The 23,220-nt window shown below is 51.9% G+C and overlaps 1 non-coding gene across 1 annotated transcript; it reads right to left on the bottom strand.

The window, feature by feature from the left end:
- Positions 1-22,020: 22,020 nt before the first annotated feature.
- On the bottom strand, positions 22,021-22,095 carry TRNAI-GAU (transfer RNA isoleucine (anticodon GAU)). The gene has a single exon. It is a non-coding gene; the product is annotated as a tRNA-Ile (tRNA).
- Positions 22,096-23,220: the final 1,125 nt, after the last annotated feature.

The following is a 23,220-nucleotide window of genomic DNA, read 5'->3' as shown; positions in this document are numbered from 1 at the left end:
TTTGAAATAATCCAGAAGAGTGTATTTTAAAGAAATAAAATGTTACCGATATAGCTAACAACAGGCGCAGCTAAAGCCCCATCCTGTGTGCCTTTTCGTCTTTCTTTCCAGATTTACACTAATCTCAAGTTGGTGTGTGTCATTCCCAGACAAATGTACGTACTTTTATTACATACATATTTATATCTTTAAACAACATATACCATTATGGGGGTTTTAATTTGCATAATGAAGCATCTGGGTTACTGTGACGATAGCCACCCCACCCCACCCAAGGTCAGTTATAGCATCTGTCATATAGTAGCTTCTCTATCTTCAGTTTCCTCTTTATTCTTGTGAGCCCCTCCTTTCCTTCTTGGGAACTCAGCTGGCATTTAAAACAGTTTCTGGTGTATTTTATCCAGCATTTCAAAGTGTTCGTGGCAGGAGGGGTTTCTTATTTTCTAATATACTATCTTGTTGGAACCAGCGGTATCTATTTAACATCCTTGAGCCCCAAATTGTTCATTTATAAAGTGGGAATAATGTTGCCTTCTACAAAGGGTTGTCAGGATGAGGTAAGGATTTAAGTAAATGATCTAGCCACGTAGTTAGTGTTCAATAAATACTAACAATAATGATTATTATTACATTAATATCATATGTACTTTTTTTTTTGCTTTATTATTATTTTTTGGATCTGAACCCTTGACCTTGGTGTTATAACACCATGCTCTAACCAACTGAGCTAACTGGCCAGGCCTCTTTATTGATATTTTAATGTAGCCTTTATAAAGAAAACAGATAATTTTCTCCCAACAAAAGTCATGGTTTTTAATTGTGCCAAATTTATCCTGAGAAGGAGGTGGGGGGAAAGCCATGAAAGGAAAAGTCAGTGTTCACCTATCATGCTAGTTACATAAGTATATATGATCTCATATCATCCCTGGAGTAACCCCATGATATACTGTAATAGGATGGACTAGGTCACACTTTGGTAACAAACAGCCCCACGATTTCAGGGGGTTAACCCACTGGAAGTTTCTTGCTCATGCTACGTGTCCAGTGCAGGTCAGCTTCACACAATTCCTTTAGGCTCCGGGCTGACAGAAGTTCCACCTTCTTGCAGTTGTACCATCCGAAACAGGTGGGAGACTGGGAAGTCGTAGGCGGACTTTGTACTGCTTTAACCTCTCATAACTTATTGGTGCAAATTGTCATGTGACTCTAGTCAACTCTGAGGGCCAGGAAAATGTAGGGAAGAAAGTGGGGTATTTGGCAGCTACATCTATCTCTGCCATAGGCAGAGCAGAAAAAAGACAAATGTTTACAGCACCTTCTGAGTATCCACACTGTGCTGGGGACATCTCTTAAACATTCTCTTTCAACTCTCAGCCGCACTGCAAGGCGGTGTTCCCGATGAAGAAACCGTGGCTGAGAGATGTTAAAGAAATGACGCAAGATGCTACACCGAAATAGTGGCCAAGCCAAAATTTGTGTTCTAACTTCTGAATCTGTATCATATCTTTCTACCAGGGGATAGAAAGATCCGGAAAGAGAGGGACAAGCAGATGTGGAGGGAGATGAGAGGAGTCAGAGGACAGCTCTGGACATGCTGGTGCTGAGTGGGGTGCTGTCTCTCCTGCTGTGCCCTGGGAGCCTCCCAGTCTCCTGGCTGAGGTGCTCACATGGTGGCTGCAGAGAATTGTCACTTCAGGCCAGATACGTGCATGGTTGGAGACACATTCCAACGTCAGGCATATGTGATGCTGTGTGATGAGTGTGAGTTTGGGTCCTTTCTGCCATAGGTTATTGTGCTGTAGAGGCCACCCGTCCTCCCCGGGGACATATGCTTGGTACCTAATGGACCAGAGAGGGCACGGTCCTCACGGTCACTTGTCCTGGATTGTGTAACAGCTCTCACCCCTGACCTATGGCTGCCTGTGTTTGCATGGCTGCTCCGGGCAGGATGCTGGGGTCCTCATCTGACTCATCTCTGGGTCCCCACTTGTCCTGGTCAGGGCCTGACCCCGAAGAGGCCTCTGCAAAGGCTTTTGGGTGGGGACAGAATGGACTGTTCCGGCATCCCTGTTCTCCCAAACCTGTAGGTGCCTGGTCTGTGGCAGGGGCTGCCCACTGGGGGGACAGTGTGGGGACAGCGGCTGGAGGAGGCCTGGCCACCGCAGCCGTGTGACTTTGGGATGGTCACATTCTGTCCTTCAGCCTCTGACTCTCATCTCAGATGGGGTGTGGGAGGAAAAATGATTTGGCAAGTCTGAGATTCTCTAGGATTCTGAGATTCATCACTTTCTGGGCACAGTTGAATCCGGGGAAAGGGATGGTCAGGGATCATAAGGCCCTGCAGAGGGACCAGGCTGAATTCTAGGTTCCACGTCCCTTCCTCAAACTCAGCCTGTCTGTGTCCTATCCCATGAGGAGTCCTGAAGTGGGATCTTGGGGTTCTCAGGCCAGCCTCAGCAGGACACTGAGGAGAATGGGGGCTGGGCTCTGACCCTGAGCCGGGGGTCCCCCCACAGACAGCTCCGCGGGGGAGGACTGGAGACAGCCCCCCTCCAGCTGCTCTGCCTCTACCACTGGCAGCTGGGGGGAGCAGGACGAGCTGCATGTATGGAATTCCTGTCTGCAAAGGCCATGCAGTCATTTTAGATTAGCATACAAATCGACATTAGTGTAGTACATCTGTTGTTAATCCACATCCCAGTGGAAGGGAGATGCCAACACATCGTTTATTAGGCACGTTGATCCCATGATGTCCTTTTTGGCTGCCTTTGTCTTCTATCAGAGTCCATAATGGGTTCCAGGACGTCTTTTATTTTGCTACAGACCACGTTTCCTCCCGCCTAACAGATCAGAACGTAATGGATTCCAGGACGTAATTTTTGCTATTTTGGAATCGGACTCTGTACTATTAATTCTGAAGCCTTTGGGTAAATCTCCAGGGTGGGGCCCGTGGCCCTATGTTCACCCCCTGGTCATCCAGCAGGCTCCAGGAACCAGGCAGGGCCTTGGGGCTGGAGGGGGAGGAAGGGAGCCCAGGCTGGCAGCTCCTGATTAAGGGAACTCCAAGCAGGCGTGGGAGGAGAGGCTGGAGGGTGCTGGGAGAGACCCTCAGAGGAAGCCGAGAGAGTGTGGGGTGGGGAGACGGGGCGCACATGTTCCAAAGACCCAGGAAGGGGCAGAATCTCCAGGGCTGGCCACAGACACTGGACACCAGTTTGCGAGGCCCCTAGAGAAGAGAACCTTGACCCTGGGCATCCAGGGAGGACAGAGTCCCCTGGGGTGGACGGGGGAGGAGAGCAAGATGGTGTGAGCGAGATTCTGCCCTTGTAGCCAACCAGGCCTGCACGGAGGCCCAGCTTCACTGCCCACGTGGCAGGACACGGCAATGTCACCTCTCGCTGAGGCTGGATTCTCTGCCCAGAGCCATCTCTGAGCCTGAGGAAGATACATGAAGGGGTGTGTGCTGGGGAAAGTTCTGGAGTGGACCACAGATTTGTGTTCCTGAGGGTGGGTGCTTTGCCCACCAGGCCCCCAGCCAGGGTGTGTCCCCTGCACCTGTTTGTTGAGCAGGTGAGTAGTAGTGACTGTCCTAATATTCCGCTCCAGCTGCAGCCCACCGCAGGGTGCCTTGATGTGCATTAGAGAAAGGCGCCCAGCCTCTGGGAGCCTGTGTCCCTGTGAGATCTCTCTGATCAGGCCCTGAGGGTGGGGGAGACGCACAGACCTGGCACATACGCCTCAGGCCAATGACACCATAGGTGGGCAGATCTCAGGGGCTCCTGACCCCAGGACAGTTGATATCAGGGAGGCTGAGGAGGAGTCTGAGCTTCTGGGTGGCTTCCAGCCTGCACCAGCTGTGGCCACACACTGCTGTCCTGCCAGGCCTCCCTCCCTCCCTGGGGAGGTGGCCCCTTCCCTCTCTGAGGACTGTCCCTGGCAGCCTGGGCTGTAGCCTGCAACCCCTCACCCTGTGTTGGCTCTGAGGGCTCCCCAGCCTCTGCCTGCTGCCAGGCCTCTGGGCTGGGGGCTGAACGCTGGGGGTGGGGTCTCCGTTTCCTCTTGTGACATGACGATCAGTGCTCTCCCTGCCATCCTGGCTCTGGGGCACACTTGAGGGGCTCAGCCACACTGCTGGGGGCCTGTTGTTGGGGCCGTGAGGGCAGCAGATTGCAGGCTTCTCCTCCATCCTCTGAGATGAGCTCGGGTGCAGACCAGAGGCCCTCGCCACTCCAGCCACCACTCTGTGTCCCCAGGGCCTTTGGTTGGCCACCCTCCATGAGAGGGAAGCCACCTCCTGTGGCTGGGTCTGGAGGGGCTCTGGGCAGACAAGACCACCTCCTGGGGTGGGTCAGAGCCCTTCACAACACTGATCTTCCATACCATGAAGCGACCCTGCCGTGCCACTGCTGGGGCTATTGCAGCGTCTTCTGCGTTGCAGACTATTTTTTGTGTGTGCGGTAAAATATACATAAGATAAAATTTACCACTTTAACCCGCTTTAACTGTACAGTTCGGTGGCATCAAGGACATTCCCATTGCTGTGTAACCAGCACCACCATCCATCTCCGGAACATTTTCAACTTCCCAGTTAAATTGCAGACTTATAAAAGAGAAAAAAGAAGTTTACCATGTGTGTCCTGAACGGCATACTCTTCTGGGTTATCTCCACCTTTTGTTATCTGAGCTATTTCACTCTGTAAAATTGTACAGAACTGGTAATAATGAAAATGACCCTTGTCCATATTAAGACAAGTTCTCTGTGTCCAGGGGAACGGCCTGCTTTGCATCTGTTTGTAAATTCATCTCAGTGTTTCTTGCTTGCCTTCATGTTCCTGCGGTTCTGTGAATTTTCCTTCGAAGTGCTTGTGGTTTCTCACCAGTTTGTTCCCTCTTTAATTAACGCATTAAATAAAATCTTTGACACATGTTCATTTTATATTTGTATGAGAGCTGTGATTTCTCCTCTTGTTAGAATCAGTCCATTAAGAACAGCATTTTAGTCTGCAGAGTTGAAGGAGCTGCGGTTTAACTCCTGAAATTCCTCAGCGAAAGTCACAGTCCCACATGAGGTCAGCATGCAGGGACACTCAGCAGGTTCTGGGAAGGTCCCGCACCTTCCCCTGGTCCCCACAGGAAGCTGTGAGGTGGGTGATGCTCACATTTAGCAGATGAGGGAGTCAGGGAGCTGGGCCTGGGCCCTGTCCCCAGCTACGGGAAGCACAAGGCCTGGAGTCTTCTCCACTGTCAGAGCCCAGCTAGGGAAGGAGGAACCAGATTATTCCATCCTCTGTTACCCTAGGAGCGATTACACAGTCAGCCAGCCAGAGCTGGAACCATCTCGCCAACTCGCCTGTGTTACAGCCAAGGCCGTGCAGCCAGGATCAGATTGACAGGTCCCGAGCACTTCCTGCATGCCAGTGGCCACGCTGAGCTGGACATCTGCTCTGGGGACATCCCCGTGACATGTGGGTACAGGCACTGCCTTCCATTTAGAGATGAATTATTGAGCCTTGGGAAGGAAGGTCAAATGACCAGTCCAAGGTCACACCACAGGCAGGTGGCAGATGCTCAGGAGCCCAGTGACATTGCCTACTTTTTCCTCCCACTGACATAGGGCAGAGGGGACCAAGAGGCCAAGGGACCCAAGTGGTCCCCCAGTTGAACAAACAACATTCCAGGATGCCCAGCGCTGCTCAGACAAGGGGCTTTTGTGTGGTTCAGAAGCAAGAGAGTCATTAAAGAAAAAAAACGAAACAATGAGAAGCATTTGCAGGAGAAACGTGAGGACCCCCTGCTGGGTGGGTGTTCACTGGGTTGGAAAAATGCATTTGTCACTGGGAGGAATTGCTGGCTCAGTTTCCTCCCACAGCTACCTCCATGCAGGCAGGGCACCTTGGGCTGTCCTGGGACAAGCCCCTTCCAAGGATCTGTGGGTGGCGGAGCTCACCTGGCGGCAGGCTCCCAGCAACCACAGCATCCCCCATGTCACTGTCCATCTGTCCTTCAGGGCCATTCTAAAAACAGTGCACTTTTATAGGATTCCACATGGTAAAGCAGAGAGACAGATTTAGAATCTGACCTTAATCCCTCAGAGCCTCGGTTTCCTCACCTGTGAAATGGGGACAGTCACTGGAGCCACCTCCTACTAGCTCATGAGAACTGGTTTTGTGTATCCTCCCCAGCTCCATGTTCAGTGATGTCATGTTGGTAGCTTGAACCTGTCCATGGTGGGAGTATTTACACCCTGGGAACCAGCAAACACTATAGAGAGCTGGCTGTTAAGCCTTTACCAGCACACCTCTGGTGGTTGTGGCCCATGTGTGGCCGGTGTGCCTGACACTCACAGGTGTAGGACTTGGTGTAACAGGGTGAGAGGGCATTGGTGGAGGGGCCGGGCCCTCTGGGAAAATCCTGCTTGGATGGGCTGATGTGGGGTTTGTGCCTAGAGGCCAAGACATCGGGGGACCGAGGGAAGCCCCTGGTTAGGCTGGATGTTGAATTTAGGAGGGAGAGAATTGTACTCTCCCAGAAGTGACATTTCCTGCTTTTTCCACTTACTCAGACATTAGGATCTTTGGGGAAAAGGCTTTATTTTTCCTCAAGAAAAAAACCCACAGATAGAAGTTATTACAGATATAAGTAAAAATGACATGGAACACGATGATGGTTTGCCTCGAGGGACGAGCTACGGTGGGCAAATCACAGCTGTCACCTGTCACCCGTTGTTGAATTTAGTTCTCAGACAAGGTGGACATTGTCGTTCTCCTTTCAAGAAGGAGAAAAATAAGACACAGGAAGACGGGTCACTTTGCTCAGGGACATTCAGGCGGGAACTGTCAGGGCTGGATTCTGTCTGAAGCTGAGTGTGTCCCTTCCCCTCTCTCAGCACCAAGCAGTGAGAAGCCAGCATGGACCAGGCCACCCCCTGGCTGCCACCGAGGCCGCTGCCGCCCCCTCCCCATCCCGCTCCATCAGACACCTTGTCCCTCTTCCCTCCTTCATCCAAGCTCAGGCTGAAATCCTCCACCCAGGCCCTCCAGTTTTCCCAGCAGGCTCTGGTGGTCTGCAGAGGCCCAGCTCGGAACACCTCCTCCATGAAGCCCCCTTGGCTCCCCAGGGTGCTGCAGGGATGGCTTTGCCCCATCAGTTCGAGTCCTCACCACATCAGGTGAAAACTGCCATCACCTCAGCCTGTGGTTCTCACTTTTGGTGTCCTGGAGGCCTTTGGCTGTCTGCCAAAGCCGTCCACCCTTTCTCAGGAATAATGTTTTTAAATGCATAAGATGAGCTATCATGATTACCAATTCCCCTGAAATACAGTCATCAAAATATTTTATTAAAAAAAACCAAATTATATATAGATTGATACATGTGCTTCTTTACTAACGCACAGGTAGCAAGATCTCACAATAGGTCTGACAACTTCCAGAATGTCAAAGTAGCCATGAGCGTAAACAGTATTTTAAGATAGCGGCAATAATCGTCATTTGAATAATCATCATTCTGTGAGTTCTGCTAGGAACAAAGTCACAGGTCCTTCTCCCGCATTGTTGTTGACGTTGTCACTGAGTTCATAATAGAAATGCTTGATTTCAGTTAGAGGTTGGTGCAAATAAAGACAGTTCTATTCCCCATCAAGGTTCACCAGCCCTGATTACTTTCTATCCTTGGACCCTGGCTAAGAAGCTGGATTCCAGAATCAGAGTCCCTTGAGGGCCGGGACTGGGTTTTGTCTGCATTTCCAGTACTACGAGTAATGCACTACGCAGAGGAGCTGACTGCAGGCAACGGCAGGCTTGTTGAATGGGCGAGTGAGTGAATTAAGTCGGGGAGGCTGTGGCGAGCTGGACTTCGCTGCTCCCCAGCTCTGCTTGTCCAGCTGCACTTGTTTAACAGCGAGGACGTGACTTGGCTTTGCCCAGCACCGTGACAAGGAGCACACGCTGCCCAGAGCACTGCAGGTTGAAAGCGAGACCCTCTCTCTGAATCAGTGCTTGGAACGCGCTGCCCAGAGGTGGCTGCGATTCGTCTCCTCTGTGGGGCGAGGGGCTTCCCGCTGCTTCTAAGGTCTCCTGGCAAAGGCAGCCTGAAGGAGCTGCCATGGCTTAAGAAGGTAATCGACCTGATACTATTCTGGCCTGGAGAAAAAAGATCTTGAGCATCGTCTTCCAGAGGCATTACACTGTCCACAGAGAATGTCAGGCTATCAGGGAGCTGCCGAGCAGAGGAGCCGTCAGCCCAGCTGGAACCGGCTGGCCTCCCATGCAGGGCTGAAATGTCATCTGCGCGACACAGCCTGGGTGTCAGGCCCACCAGGTGCTGGAGACGCTGGCTTTCTAACACACGTTGACCTGACTTCTCTTTCTTCCCAAGCGAAGCCATGTAGCTCTTCAAGTTTCCAGGGCACTTCTGGCAGTAGGATTTGGTGCAAGGACACAGATAGGCAGCCCTGGGGGTACAGTGGCCACCACATCTGGTCACTCTGGGCCTGGAGCCTTCAAAGGCCTCATGCACAGCTGGAAGGATGGCTCAGTGTTATCCACCATGGCCTGGTCCCCATCAACTCCACGTCTCCTGGCAAACCGGACATTGCAATTCCCAAGGTCACATGCCACCATCCAGAGTGGAGCATCCCCACTAGTCAGAGCATCAAGCCAGCTGATGCCTGGACCAGTCAGCTGTGGCCAGGGCCACACCCAACAGACGCCATCAGGGCCTAGCAAGGGACTTGGGCCACTGGCCTCCAACATGGGGCTGGGAGGAACATGTACCTGCTAAAGTTACTGTCCTCGCAGAGGGGACTTTCTTACCATGCCAGTTAAAACCGGCTTGTTTGGGGATTTGGCTTTTCTCTCTCTCTCCTGATTTCTTGGAAGGTCAGATAAACAACTTGGAACTCCCACATGAGTGATTCCATCCTGTTCTGGTCTGCTGGGCCTAGCGCAGGAGCTCGGTCCAAACCAGTGGCCTCCTATAAATTTCATTTAACACTGTTGAAGTAAACCTGAGGCTTGCCCCCGTGCTAGGTTCCCTGGTGTTTCCCCTGGGCCTGGTACCCTTGGGGCCATCAAAGTTATACTAGAGCGATTGAGAAAGGAGGCCCAGGTGTTTTCAGCAGCCCAGGCTGTGGCACGAGCACAGGGCACGAATTGGGAGCCCCCGATTCTCATGCTGGCTCTGAGCACCTTGGTGAATACCTCGGTGAATCTTGTGCAAGCCTCCTCTCCTCGCCTGAGAAATGGTGACCCGCCTGTGACACCACCGCTGTGGATGAACACTCTGGAGTTATTTTATGAAGCTGGTTTTCGTTTAAAGGGGGCTTTTTGAAACAAGCAAGCAGTAGCATGTTTTCTGGACACGTGCGTCGCTGGCTTTGGTGGAGTCCGAGGGCACGTTTTCTCAAGACAAAGGCTATTGTCTTTTGGAGACACGGGCTGGAGCCGGGTTCTGTGGCGTTTGCGAAGGTGAGGGGGGCCTGGCGCTGGCTCCCCACCATGCAGCACCCCCGAGAATCTGGTCTCCATCGAGCGCTCCTGGGCAGGGCACGAAAGCTGATCCGGCGCAAAGCGGCGCATTAATGAAAGTTTTGACAGAGAGATTTCATTTTGGAGCTCACATTCCCTGAAGGGTTTGTAATAATTGAGCTTGAAACGGAGCCATTCAGCCTCAATGCTTTGCAGATTGGGGCAGCTGAGGTCTGTTCCCTCCTGGGAAGGTCGGCTGGGGAAGGGCCGCGGGGAGGGGTCCTGCAGTGGGAGTTCCCCGGCCCTCATTCAGCCCCTCCCGTGGACGCGGGGCACTGGGTGACCCCGGGACCTCCAGCCGTGATCTCCCATGTCCTCCCAGTGACACGAGGTGAGCGTTAGGACTCTCGGTTTAGAGCTGAGCAGACCCAGGTGGTGACAGAACTCGCTGGGGTCTGAGTCACAGACTGAATGGGGACAGATGGGGGCTTCTGACCCCTCCCCACGTCCCTTCTCCCTTGCCCCAGAAATGCATTGGGGAATGTCTGCCTCCCAGAGCCAGCCCGTATGGGATCTGTTCTCAGGTGTGTGGGGTTTGTCTCCTCCTTGGTTTCTGCCCACCCTGGGGGGCAGCCACCAAAGAGGGGAACTTCTGGCATCCCCCCTGCGTCTCTTGCTCCCTCCACCTGAGCCCCACTGGCTGCCAGGTTGTTCCCCAGCACCGCAAGGAGAACAGCTCTGCCCAGGGCCTTTGCACTCACTGTGGCCTCTAGTTGGGGCACTCTCCTGTCCAAACAGCCCCATGTCCCCTCTGCCTGCTCCTTTGCTCTATTTCTTCTCCCGCAGTCATCACCCCCAATGTTCTAGAACTGCATAATTCACTTAATTATTATGCAAATTACCTTTCTCCATTGGAATGTAGATTCCTCTAGGGCTTTGTCTGCTGGGTTCCCTGTGTCATGTTGCTCCATAAATACTGAGGGAATGAATGAACAAATGAATGAATGAAAGAACAAAACAGGACCTGGTGTCCTGATGACTTTGGGCCACATGTTGCTAAGAGCATGGTGGAGAGGCCATCAAGGTGGCCCCACCTGGATTCCAGGAAAGTTGTTTGACAGTCAGTTTTGCTTGAAGTTTGCTTTTTTAAAGCCAATAGTCAGTCCTGGTTGGTTCTCTATAGCATCCTGCCTGCAAAGTCTTGGGGAGTCAGGCTGTGCTCCACGGCTCCCCACATGCTCCCCTTGGCCTGGGAGAAGGCAGGGTGGGGTGATCAGCCCCCTTTGCAGATGGGGAAACTAAGCCTCAGAGACTAAGAAAGACTTGACCCCTCAATGATTGGCGCACAGGGTACCAGAGTCTATCACCATCCTGTAGAGCCCCTGGCATGACCACAGGGCTGGGGGAGGGGGTACCCATCAAGGTAGCTCCAGGGGAGAAGGAAAGATGCAGGCAGACCTGGGTTCAAGCCCTGGTGATGACCAGACCACTCCCAGCGGTAAGACGCAGACAGACCACTTCACCTTCTCACTTATAAAATGGAGATAATCATGCTGTGCTCGCAGGGTTGTTGGAAGGACAAAATGACATCATATTTACAAAACAGCTGTGAAAGCTGAGGAGCCCTCCACCAGAAGGAATTTTGATGAGGGTCGTCAGCCCTGGTGTGATTGTCATGTTGGGGGGTGGTCTCGACTCCCACCCAGCATGGGGAGATTCTGCTGACAGCCGGGCCCCCTCCCTCCTTTTCTGGGGATGGCTGGATTCATCTGCCTGCCTTCAGCTGTAAGAGACAGAAACCTAAGAGACACACACCAGGGGACTCTCACAGCCAAACTGCAAAAGGGTGGCTTGGAACTGGCCTCAGATGGACAGACAGGACCAGGGAGCTGGCACCTCTCCCCTCCCAGATCTCTCTCTATCTCTTGTCTCTGGGTCTTTCCCTTGTGTGTGTTGCCTTCATTCTCTCAAAGGAGTCTCTCCCCACAGCAAAGGGCACAGCCAGGAGTGACACAAACTCATAGCCTCACTGCTTGAAGCCAGAGGAAAGGGAGCTCTTGCTGATGCTGGAGAAGGAGAGATTCCCAGGGAAGGATCTGATTGGCCCAGCCAGGTCACATGGCCACGCCGGCCTGTCTGCTGAGCCAGGGAGGCTGGGATGGCTAAGAGAATGGCTGCTAACCCTTCCAGAGACAGGAGGACAAAGGACTGTCCCTGAAAGAAGGGGTGCTACTCCCTGAAGGTGGGGAAAGGGGTGCTGGAAAACAAATCCTTAATGTGCCCTTCCCCGGGGCAGATGCCTGTATCCTAGAAACCGGTATATGAAAAGCAGGACTTGGGGTGTGGTCAGAAAGCACCTGTATTTTTGTCTCCCACGCTTCCTTTAAACTTTATTGGGGGGAGGGGCGGGAGTTCTATCCCCAGCCTTGAGTGGAAAATGGGCATTCCCATGACTTTTCTGGTCCCTCAGTAGCCAATAGGACATTTGACAGTCAGTCTAAGTCATAAGTTACAACACATTAACTGGAAACATCTGGGTCCATGTAATAATCAAAACTCCAAACCTGATTCAAAGTTAAAGCCGCCTCCTTCCCTGGTTGGGGTCTGCCATGGGCTGGCTGCTTAGGGTGGTCTGCGGCACTCTTGACTTGTCTGCCACCCCACCTCCCTCATCTCTCTGCCACCTTTTCTGGTCTCTCCAGGGTTGAGGCAGGGGTGTGGGGAGGAGGGGAGTCCTATCGAGCAAAGACCTCATTAAAGACTCTCATTAAAGACCTCTCCTCTCGGGGCTGCCATGCTGAAAGCTGCCTTTCTCCTTGGGGGGACAGCACGCTTCAATTCCAATCATCTGGGCAGATGCACTCCCTTCTAGCAGCTGTTTATGCCTTTTTCAACTTCCAGGAAATCAGAGGCTACCTCCAGCTTGTCCCCTGCTGAGGCCTGTCAACCCATGCTGGACAGGAGCTGAGATGTCACCCTGGCCAGCTCACTGTGTGTGTGGCCTATGTCTGGACCAGAGGAAGCATCCAGACACTCTTTGCTCAGAAAAGCCCTGAGAGTGTGGGTGGATCCTACAATTCTTTTTGGTTCTGCCACCAAAGCAGCCAGCTTCTCGACTTCTAGAATCCACAGGCAAGAGTCACCTGACAGCTTCCCATGTCCTGGAATTACAGGGAACTCCCATTAAGCTCTACAAGAGACCCAGCAAGCCGTCCCATTGAAGTCCACTCACTGAGCTTGAGGTGAGAGGCCAGCACCTGTTGGATCCCATGCAGATAAATCTCCAAAAATCCTCTCAACCTCCACTCCCAACCCTTTTTCATCTTTGATGGGGGTGAGTTCTCTAACTGGTTCTTGGTCATCTACTTTGAACTTGCTGCCTGATGGTCTGTTTCTAAATTCACTTTGGTATTTGACAGCTTGGTGCTTTAGTGGAAACTTCTATCTTAACACCCTGATTTGTAATGGAAACAACAGCCACTGTTAGTGTAAACACTCCAAACTTGCAAAGCACTCTATGAGTGCTCTCTCACTGAGTCAGCCCAGCAGAGCTAGGAAGCAGGCCTCATTATTGTATTATATTAAATAATATAGATCACAGCAGTATATAGTATATAACATATGTAATATATAATTTTATAACCATTGCTGTCTCCCTTTACAGGTGGCAAAACTGAGGCTCAGAGAGACTGAGTAACTTGCTAAAGGCTGCATAGCTAGCAAGTGGCCAGTCCAAACCAGGCCTTTGTTTACCCACCAAGGCTTTCTGCCTTGCTCCAAGTGGAAGGGTGAGTGCAAGATCTACCTCTGTCCAAAGTTGATTTTGCAGGAAATATTCCTGCCTGGGGGACAGAGGCAGGCTCGAGATTGGTACAGCCTGGCTGTTGAACTGCATCTTACTAGAAGGAGTGGGTCATTCTTGCAAACCACCCCCTTCACTCCCGAGTCTCTGGGGGAATCTCAGGGCTCCACTGGGAGTTGGTATGTTTGAGGGAGATGTGTAAGAATGCCCCATGAGGGTCTCTCTGTCCACTGGCCAACATGCCCATGCCAATGCTTGGGTGACCACACAGAAAGGTGACCCAGTGGGCATGGAACTAGGTGTGGTGGGCTGGAGGCATCTCTTCCAGGTCGTGATGAGGCCCAAGGAGCCTGCTGCTCCCTGCCCTGTGCAGAGACCCCTGATCTGGGGTGGGAAGGGGTCTTTTGACAACAAACCCTGTGATCTCAGACTCGCAAGGTGCCCTTTCTGGGTGTTAGTCTTTGGTCCCTCTTTAAGCCATGCTCCTCTTTAACATCCCTCATGTAAGCAGTCCACCTAGGGACACTGGTCCAGCAGCATCGTCTCCCAGGTGGGGCCAGGCCTTGGGGAAAAGCCCATCAGCTTCATTAAAACCAGATTCTTACTGCAGGGCTCACGAGTGGAGCCTCATATCTGGAGGCGTTTTATTTTTATTCTTATGAAAAAGAAAGTTTTGCTGATCATCTAAACAAAGCTGTTAAATATCACTTAGGAATCTGACAACTGAAACAAGCCTGCAGGATTAGGGAGGAATGGATTGGTGGCTATGAGAGCTGTTGGCTGGGAGACCTGCACACATCCCTACGCCTGGCCCTGGGCCTGTTTCAGCCCCCACTACCACTGTGTTTCTGGAAGGGCTCCATGTCTCTGTGGTGACGGGGGGCAAGGCCTGGAGGGCTGTGAGCTCAGAGGTGACACCCCTTGGAGATGGCCCATTTCTTAAGCTCCAAAACCCTCTACCCTTTCTTCCAGATTCACTGGGCCCCTCCTCCAGGAAGCCTTCCCTGGTCTGTCCAGATGAAAGCCAGGCCTCTCCCCAGGAATTGCTCCTTGTGCCAGCCCTTGTCACTTTGCCTGTTGTTGCTGCCCCAGGCCTGGATCTGAGTGCTCCATATGGGCAAGGTGGTCACTGGTTCATCTCCACAGTCCATCGCACAGGGCCTCGTCCATCGTGGTGCTCACACTCTCGGTGGAGCATGTTCATGGAGTGTGCACGTATACATGTGTGTGTGAGAGTATGGAGTGTGTGTGTGTGCGTGAGCATGGGCCGTGTGTGTACATGAGCCATGTGTGCAAGTGTGGGCCATGTGAGCAAACATGGTGTGTGTTTGCATGCATATGAGCTGCGTGTGTGCATAGTGTGTGTGTGTGTGCATGAACCATGTGTATACATGAGCTGTGTGTGCAAGTGTAGGTTGTGGGTGCAAACATGGGTTACGTTTGGGTGCGTGGGCTGTGTGTGCACTTGTGTGTATATGGGCTGTGGGTGTGCATAGCGTTTGCATGGGCATGGGCTGTGTGTCTGTGGTTCTGCAATCCTAGTTCAAAGCAGCTTTCTAGAAAAATACACATGGGATATCTTACCCCTGCCAAAGCCTGTGAGGTCATTTGGCCCAAACCACTCTTGTGGGGAAACTGAGGTTCAGAGAGGGGACTGAGTAGTTCATACTAACAGCCTCCTGACTCAGAAACTCCTTTAAAGCTTGAAGCTGACCCTTCTAAGGGACTGGGGGCTGCTGGGGAGGACACAGGGCTTGGGAGAGAGTTGGGCTGGAGTCCTGCCATACCCGAAGACCGTGCATTTGCAGACGGTGCAGTTGCAGCCTGAGAGGATGGCCTGACTGGTAGCCTCCTCTCTTGGCCTGATGTGGGTGAGTGGCTTGGCCCATGGGGGCTTCAGCTCATGGGATCTTAGGGGAGTAGCCTTCCCCTCGGCATGCCCCCCAAGTGGCTGTCCAACCTCTTCTTGCCCTCTTCGGGGGCTGAGGGCTGCCCTGTGTGGTGTCTGCCCAGTGACTCTGGGTCCCTGCAGTGGGGCCCGCCTGCTCACTCTGCCCTGGCAGACATGGCCCCTGGCTTCTCCTCCATCTCCTCCTCAGGGTGAACTGCCCAGTTCCCCCATGTTTCCCCAAGGCCTGGCCTGTCTGCTGCCCCCAGAACCTGCTGAGCTTGTCCTCCACCCCAAAGGAGACAGGGCCTGGGTGTGTGTATACGGTCCTCCTGTTACATACTTTTTTCCTGATTTCTTCTCTCATCGGTGATGGGCCTTCCTCCTGGGGCCCCAGAACTGACTCTTGGGCACAAGGTCTGTGGGGAGCCCTCTCTCAGCTCTGCTCCCCGATGCAGGACACTGACAGCAGCATGACAGTTACCACTCAGTGAGATTGTCTCAGGTACTTCTAGTTTTGTGAGTCTCAGAAACAGTGACTAGAGAATGAAATACACCCAGTGCTTCTCAGACTGCTCAGTGCGCAGAAATCACCTGGGGCCCACCTAATGCAGATCGGATCGGACAGGCCTGGGGCAGGGCCTGAGAGTCTGCATTTCTAACAAGCTCCCAGCACAGCCCATGCTGCTGGCCTGGACCACATGTGGAGCAATGAAAGTGTTAATGAAACAAAGAGCCTAAAGCACACCTCCGGGCAAGGCACTGGGCTCTTGTCTTTCAGCTCTGAAACTAAAGCCATTTGTCAGGTTTCAGAGCAGTGAGGGGCACCAACCAGGTCAAGGGACAGGAGAGGACAATGGAGAGTCCATTGCTGAAACCCCCTTTTGGGCTACTGAGCACAGCTCAAAGCTATTGACGAAACCCGCAGTGGGTAATATGGGTCTGCCGCTTCCAGTGTTACAGGGATTACAGTGATTCAGTATTTACAGTGATTTCCAGGAAGGCCTGAGCTGCGCCTTCCTCTCTGCAGCTAGCCCAGGACGTGGCAGGTGGCGCTGAGCCGAGCAGGGCCTGCTGTCCGCCGGCCCCCTCTGAAACCCAATTTCCTGGTCCCCCAGGCCTACTGCCCCCCTCTCTGCCCCAAACTGACCCCTTCGCTCACTTTGGGGACCAAGGCTTTGCTGCTCCCCAGTCTCCTGCTGCTCCTGACTGGGAGATTTCCACCACGCTCCCCCCAAGTCAGGGGGGGCCAGCATTTCTATCTGTGGAGGTGACGCAGCAGCTGCCGCTGCTGACTGACACGTGTTCTGGGGCCTGCGATTTACGAAACATCTCACCTCTTCTGCCTCCCTGGTCCTTCTCCAGAGCCCCGAGAGGCCAGCAGGGCCAAGAGGACTTTTATGATTTTTAAACTTAACTCGTTCTACACGAGGCCGCTGAGCTAAGAGGAATTCAGGGAATCGCCCGCAGTTCTCAGCCATCAAGGGCCAGGGCCGGGATTCTTGACTGTCGTGCAGATTCTGACTCCCAGTGAGAGCTGGGTGTGCGTGTGCGTGTGTGAATGCGTGTGTGTGCCCGTGCGTCCATTCCTGTGTGTGGACGTGCCGTGTTTGAGCACCGCGCATGTGCGTGGACGTGCCGTGTTTGAGCACCGCGCGCGTGCGTGGACGTGCCGTGTTTGAGCACTGCGCATGGACGTGCACGCGTTTGAGCACTGTGCGTGTGCGTGGACGTGCCGTGTTTGAGCCCTGCGCGTGTGCGTGGACGTGCCGTGTTTGAGCACTGCGCGTGTGCGTGGACGTGCCGTGAGTGAATGTGTGTACACACCTGCAGGGGCTGAGTGGAGGCCCATTGTGTGGGCGTGCCCTGTAAGTGTGTGTGATTGTCTTTCTGCCATTCAGAAGTGGCTGGACACTGGGATGACTATGGAGAACCACAAACTGCGATATTTGCTTTTAATTTTGTGTCCTACCCTGAAGCCTTTCTGACATCCATGGCAAGCAGAGCTTCCTTGAAAGCAGGCCCCAGAAGGCTCTGGTCAGCCAGGGCTGGCCCGTTGCCCAGAGGAACCAAAGGAAGTGAGCAGGAAAGAAGGGCAGCATCTGAGACAGGCTCGGACTCCTAATCCAGGGAGCAGGGAGCTCGGCGACCTTAGCTGTTGGTGGGATCTGCAGGAGTCCGTGGGGTTTGTCATCTCTCAAAGATGCAAATGTGACCTTCTACCTCCCTCCTGAAAGAGGGTCCTGTGTAGGCGGCTGCCTACCCCCAGGACCCTGGTAGAGTCCGCTAGAGCCGGGTCCCAGGGTACCCAGCACGTTGCTGTGACCTCTGTCATTTAATGAGCATAAGCTCTGTGCCCGGCACTGGGCCGTGTGCTTTGTGTGCACTGGGTCCTCACCACAGCCCAACAGGTGGGCACTCTTATCATTCCCCTTTCACACTTGAGGAAACTGAGGTTTGGAGATGTTAAGTGGCTTACCTGGGTCACTCGGCTAGGAAACGGTGAGGCCGGGACTTGGACCCAGATCTTGACCACAGTACTTCACTGCCTCCCCATACTGTGAAGCACTGCACACGAGTCACAGGGCTGGCACACCATCGGTGATCAAGAAGCGTGAGCCCCTCCTTTGCCCTTCTCCTCTCCCACTCGGCACTGGACACCCTGGCTAGGAGTGCAGTCAGCAGAGCGAGTTCTTGTGCACTGAACCTGGCCATGACCACCAGGCCCGGGCACCAGGACCTGCAGGTGGAGGCTGCAGAGTGGGATGTCGGCCAAGGCCACAGAGACTCAGAGGAGACTCATCCACACTCCTCAGACATCTGAAGGGCTGTCATGGTGGGGAAGGAGGCCCAGGTTTTTTGGGAGGACCAGCGGGCACACCTGGGACCAACAGACAAAGGAGAAATGGCCTGGAGGCAGATTCTCAGGAGGTACCCTTGCATGGTCAGAGGTGCCCACAGAAAGACTGGACAGGGCCCCAAGAGGTGGTGGACTTCTTGTTACAGGAGGAGGCTGGACAGTTGTTTAGTAGGAGGGATGTCGAGGCGAAGAGTCAAAACATATTGGGGTGGGCTCGGTAATGTTTAAGGCACCGTCTAGCTCCACATCATTGCAAGGAACCCACGAGATCCAGACAGGGTTCTGGCCACTCTCCCAGGCCTTCTCCATAGTCCCCTCCTGGAAGAACCAGAAGCATCAGAGATGGAAGGAACCTTCTGACATTTAAGCCAAGCACCTTCTCTTACAGATGGGGAAGCTGAGGCCCAGCAGCTCAGAGATGCACAGACACCTGCCCCAGATAACACATTGTTATTACAGGCTAGACCCTGAGTCTCCTGATCACCTGCCAGAGAGTTCTTCCTTCCACTTTGTGCCACCTCTGAAGACCCTAACACAGAAGCAGCACACTCACCTGCCCACACCCCCATGCCCCAGCCCTTGAATTCCTCCTTTCTGTCCTTCCCCTCCCTTCCCCTCTGCCAGGCTCGGGTCTGTGGAGGGAAAAGCACAGCCATTTGAAGCCCTTTAGACAAATATTTGAGTCACCAATTACCTGATCCTCAAAGTTATGCCTTTAACTCCCTTCCTGCTGGTCCCGGTTACCGGCGGGCAGCCTCTGGAACCCCGACTGTCACAGGCATGTTGCAAACACATGTTTTCTGCGCACAGAGCTGCTCACAATAAACCAATGCTGAAAACCACATTAAAATGAATTGGGGGAGAGGGAGTCACTTTATAACATGCTTTATTTTATTTTACTTTTGACTTGGAAAGAAGCATGTCTTGGCTGCTAATCAAAGAGCTGGTGGGGGCCTCTTAGCACAAACCAAATGGGTCCTGGGCCAGACCCGCCCGGCCTGTCCCGGCTGGAGGGAGCTGGGAGGGGCTCCCAGACTGTGAGTGGGCTGCGTGGCCGGCTGGAAGTGGGAGGTTCTCAGTGCCAGCCCGGGGTTCGTTGTGTCCAAGTTGTGGGACCCTGGACCCTTCCTCTTTCCCAGCCTCAGTGTTCCTAACTGCAAAAGAGGTTTCTTGGGTGTCAGGACTCCTTTTGTTCCCAGAAACACAAACTCCTTCTTATTAGGCGGCAGGCACCGTGGTCCACATGGAGAGAGTATACCTAAAGATCTTGGTGCAGGAGGGGACAGTGACTCAAGATGCCACTGTGGTGGGATGGGAGAGCATCCTGGCTGCACCCCAACTTGCCCCCCAGGTTTCTCATGGTATCTCTGCAAGATGGTTTGGACCAGCGTGGGGGTCCCCAGCCCCAGTGCTGGCACCTTGGTTGATTGGTCATGTGCTGTGATTCATACCCAGCCACCCTCCCAACATCCCTCTTAGGTGTCCTCAGCTCCCTCATCAGCCACATGTCCAAAAGTGACTCCTCACCACTTTGCAGGGCTCCTAATTCTCCTTGCCCAGGGAGGACTGTCACTTCTAGTCTCTTGGCTCTTGAATCCAGAAACCTCAAAGCCCCAAATCTCTCCTCTCCTTTGCACCCCAGTTCCAGGGGATCCCCCAGTCCTGTGACTTCTGTCTGTACAACCCTTGAACCCATCTCCTCTCTTCTGTCCCCCTGCCGAATGGACCACCTCAGCTACCTCCAGTCTCTCCCCACGAAGAGCGAATTGTCTAAAACAGACATCTAAACATTCCCTTGCCTGTTTGAGACCCTCCAGTGGCTTTCCACCCCCTTCTGGATATAAGCCAAACAGCACCACCGCTAGTGCATATGGTGTCTTTGTGCGGATTAGGAAAATGCGCCCCTTCCTCAAGGCACATGACTGCCATCTGCTGGAAAACTGTAGTAATAAATCTACAAATCCATGATGACAGTGAGGTGATGGCGCCCCCTATGGTTGTGCGTGTGCAGTGTCCTGAATCCAACCACCTAGTAGCATGCAAGATCCTGATGGCCCTTCAGCCTCCTCTCTCTCCCCTTTTACCCACTCACATCTTATCTTCCAATGATATGGAGTGTTTGAGGCTCTCCAAACACCCTGCAGCATGTTGGTTAAGAATGTGGACTTTGGAGACAGTATCCCAGCTCTGCCATCTACCTGCTATAAAATTTCATAACCTCTGCGTCCTCTGTTTCTTCACCTGTAAAGTAGGGATACTAGTAATACTGTCTGCATAGGGTTGTATTTGTGAAGCGTTTAAAATAGGGCTTGACACGTTGCAAATGCTATATTGGTGTTTTTCTACTGCTATTATTATTTCCCATCTTTATCCTTTCACGTGCATTCTTTCTGTAGAGAATTCTCTCTGTCCCACCCTGTCCTGCCTCTTCTCTACTCGATCAACTCCTCTTCCTACCACAAGGCTCAGAAGGCCTTTCCTGACCAGGGCCGGGCAGGTACCCCTTCATTCTGCCTCCACGCTCCCCCCGTCCCTGAGTGACCCTCTGGCAAAGCTCTAACAACAGCTGTCCTTGTCCTTTAGATGTTCCCTGGATGTCTCCGAGCCGTGAGATCCTTGCCAGCAGGGATGAGGTCTTATTTGGGTCTGAATTGCTAGGGTCTGGCCTAACGCTGGTCTCAGAGTAGGAACTTCCCAAAGTTTGTTCTGAAAGTCAGTTCAGCATTTTTGTCCTGAAAATCAGTTCATCGTTTTGAGCATTTTGCTGTTTAATACTGGTTTTAAGTGAAATAGCCATTATAGGAATTCTCAGTTCAAAATGGTAAAGCATATGAATTTTCCTTAGTAAATGTCACTCATTTAATATGTAGAATAAATGGCAAAAGGGAGTCGAAAGGTTAAAAATGAATAACAACAATGAACATTAATTGGCCACTACGGTGAGCTTATGTGTCCTCTCACACAATTCTAACAACAACAATCCTATGCATTGACCCATTTTACAGATGAGGACACTGAGGCCTTTGGGGTTAAGTAACTTGCTCAAGTCCACTTGGGTAGTAGGGGTGGATCCAGGATTCCAGCTGCATCTGACTATTGCAGAAGTGGGGTCTGCCCCTGCTGTTCTGCCTCCGTGGAAGAAGAAGTAGAGAATCTGTTGCTCTCAGGGGGCTGCGGCTCCTGCCCTGAAGTCCTAGGACTAGGGACGTGATGGGGGTGGTCAGGGCGTGGAACCCCAGGGGCAGTGAAAGGAAAGGGTAAGGCAGGCTCGCAAGCGTAAGGGAGGGAAGTGTCCAGGTCATTTTTGTCTTGGCATCAAGGCCGTTCCTGTTGGAGCTGCGGGACAGTACACCAGGAGGCAGGATCAGAAGACTGGGCTCAAGGCCCAGCCCTGCCAGAGCTGCTGCGTGGCCCCGGGAGAGCTGCTGGTCTCTCTGAGCCTCAGCTTCATCATGCCAATGGCACCCCTGCCTCGGGCTTGCATGTGGGCTCAAATGAGGCAGCTTTTGGGAAATGGTCTGTAAGTTGGCCCCGAAGAGAAGCAGTGTCTATGGGGCAGCCCTGGGTGAAGTGTCTACAGGGAAGGAATTCTCTAGTGAGGTTGGCACTTGCCTTTTTGACATGAAACAGGAAGCCTGAAACTGAAGGATTTACATCTGAAGCCAGAAGTGATGCCATTTCAGACCAAGACCCTTTCCTGTTGGGGCGTGACTTTGTTTATCATCCCTGAGACGGGCCATGCATCATGAGCAAAGCCCAAGAGGGCCGGTTTGGACATCTCCTTTTGCTGCTCAGCTTGGGGAAAAGGCTGGTGTGAGCTCTCCATGGGGTGCCTGGAGAAAACAGCTCAGGGGCCTGAGTAGGGGTGGGGGGCCCATCCAGCCTAGGGAAGGGTATCTTATGGTTTGTAAGAGATTTTCTGGTTTACTTTTTAAATAGTTTATTGAGGTAAAATTCACACAATATAAAATTAACCATTTTATTTATTTGTTTATTTTTTGGTGGCTGGCCAGTACAGGGATCTGAACCCTTGACCTTGGTGTTATCAACACCATGCTCTAACCAACTGAGCTAACCAGCCAGCCCAAATTAACCATTTTAAAGTGAAAAATTCAGTGGCACTTAGTACAATCACAATATTGTATAACCACCAACTCTCTCTGGTTCCAAAACATTTCTATCACTGCAAAGTAAAGCCCGTACCCATTAGCAATTTCTCCTCATCTCAGCCCCCTTCCATCTGCAGCCTCCAGCCTCTGGCAACCACCAATGCATTTTCCGTCTCTATGAATTTACTTACTCTGAATATGTCATGGGAGTGGAATCAGGTAATACGTGACTGTTTGTGTCCGGCTTCTTTCACTTAAAATAATGTGTGGAGGTCCACCCACGTTGTGGCGTGTGTCAGTGCTTCATTCCTGCTTATGGCTGAGTAATATTCTACAGTTTGTTTATCCACTCATCTATTGATGGACATTTGGTGTGCACCTTTTGGCTATTATGAATAATGTTCTTATGAACAATGAGCATGCATATGCATTTAGTTGTTTGAACATCTATTTTTAATTCTTTTGGGTATATATGTTGGAGTAGAATTGCTGGGTCATACAGTGATTCCATGTTTAAATTTTTGAGGAACCGCCATACCATTTTCCACAGCAACTGTACCATTTGCATTCCCACCAGCAATGTACAACAAGGGCTCCAATTTCTCCACATCCTCACCAACACTTGTTATTTTATGTTTTGTTTCAGTTTTTTTTAATTATAGCCCCCCTAGTAGATGTGAGATGACACCTCAGTATGGTTTTGATTTACATTTGCCTGATGGTTAGTGATGTTGAGTATCTTTTTATGTGCTTGTTGGTCATCTGTGTACCTTCTTTGGAAAGATGTCTATTCAAGTTCTTTGCCCATTTTTAAGTTGGGCTGTTTGTCTTTTTGTTGTTGAGTTATAAGATATAGTCTGGGTATTAAACCCTCATCAGATATATGATTTGCAAATATTTTCTCCTATTCTGTAGGTTGTCTTTTCACTTTCTTGATAATGTCCTTTGGTGTACGAAAGTTTCTAATTTTGATGAAGTCCAATTTATCTATTTAGTTCTTTTGTTGCTCATGCTTTTGGTGTCATATCTAAGTATTCATTGCCAAATCCAAAATTCTGAAAATGTACATGAGTTTTATGATTTTAGCTTTTATAATT

The sequence above is a fragment of the Cynocephalus volans genome, chromosome 3 (genome assembly GCF_027409185.1).
Source record: "Cynocephalus volans isolate mCynVol1 chromosome 3, mCynVol1.pri, whole genome shotgun sequence".
Lineage (NCBI taxonomy): Eukaryota > Metazoa > Chordata > Mammalia > Dermoptera > Cynocephalidae > Cynocephalus > Cynocephalus volans.
The sequence above is the reverse complement of the archived record's forward strand: the minus strand, read 5'-3'. Positions and strand labels throughout refer to the sequence as shown.